We start from the raw sequence: 1,096 nt of genomic DNA on the forward strand, positions 1-1,096 counted from the left end.
TAATTTCAAAGGAATGAAAACCCAAATAAACAAAATTTTATTTTAAAAAGAACAAAAGTTGAGATTGTAGTTATACTTGTTCTTCGATTTCCCCAACACAGAAACAGATACCTGTGAGCCCAGAATGTATTCTGTTTCTTTGGTATGGCGCCCTCACAAGATGGCTGTGAGTATTCTTTCCCAGATGTTCCATTTGGAAAGTTGAAATCTGTAATAATTAATCTGTTTTGGAATAAAGAGAATTATAATAAGAATGAAGGTCTGATGGAAAGTTTATTCTAGTACTTTTGGGGAGGGTGGGATTCTTGAGGTACATAACATGAGGCCTTAGTTCAGAATTTCCCCAGGCCTCTTCTGCTCCTTCTCACCTTGAATTCCCTGAATATCGCCACCCTTTCTTCCTCTCCAGCAGTGAGCACAGCTGTCTGCAGGGAGCCCTGTTGATATCTGAAGGCCCTGGCCCTCTTGCTATAGCACCTAGCACCTCTGCTTAAGGTTTTTGCCTTATTTGTTTTGCACCACATGCATTGGGAAAGGAAAGAGATTGTCTTAACATAAGGCTGACCACATCTGTTACCTTAGATTCTAAGACTTAGAAGGACATGCACATATGGCAAGACTGACTGCCTCTTGAACTTGTACACCATTATTATATAGAAGTTATCTGAGACCATATAGAGAAGTAATAATAAATAGAGTTGTCTGGTTAAGTGGATAGGCTCTAATGCCTGGCAAACCTGCCACTTACTAGGGAGGAAACTTGGGCCAGTGGCTTCTCCAAACCTTTGTCTTTCGTTTTAAAGAGAAAAACCAACAGTACCTATCTCATAGAATTGAAGGGATTAATTGAGTGGCACAAATGGTTAAGCGCTCTGCTACCAACTGAAAGATGGCAGTTTGAAGCTACATAGAGGCATCTCAAAAGAAAGGCCTGATGATCTTTCACATTTAATTTCTTCTACTACCCAGTTGCTTTTCAGCAGGGTGTTAATTAGTTTCCATGTATTTGACTTGATTTCCTTGGTCTTCCTATTGTTGATTTCTAATTTGATAGCATTGTGGTCTGAGAAGATGCTTTGTAGTATTTTGATATTTG

The sequence above is a fragment of the Chrysochloris asiatica genome, unplaced genomic scaffold (assembly GCF_000296735.1).
Source record: "Chrysochloris asiatica unplaced genomic scaffold, ChrAsi1.0 scaffold00296, whole genome shotgun sequence".
NCBI classification, from domain to species: domain Eukaryota; kingdom Metazoa; phylum Chordata; class Mammalia; order Afrosoricida; family Chrysochloridae; genus Chrysochloris; species Chrysochloris asiatica.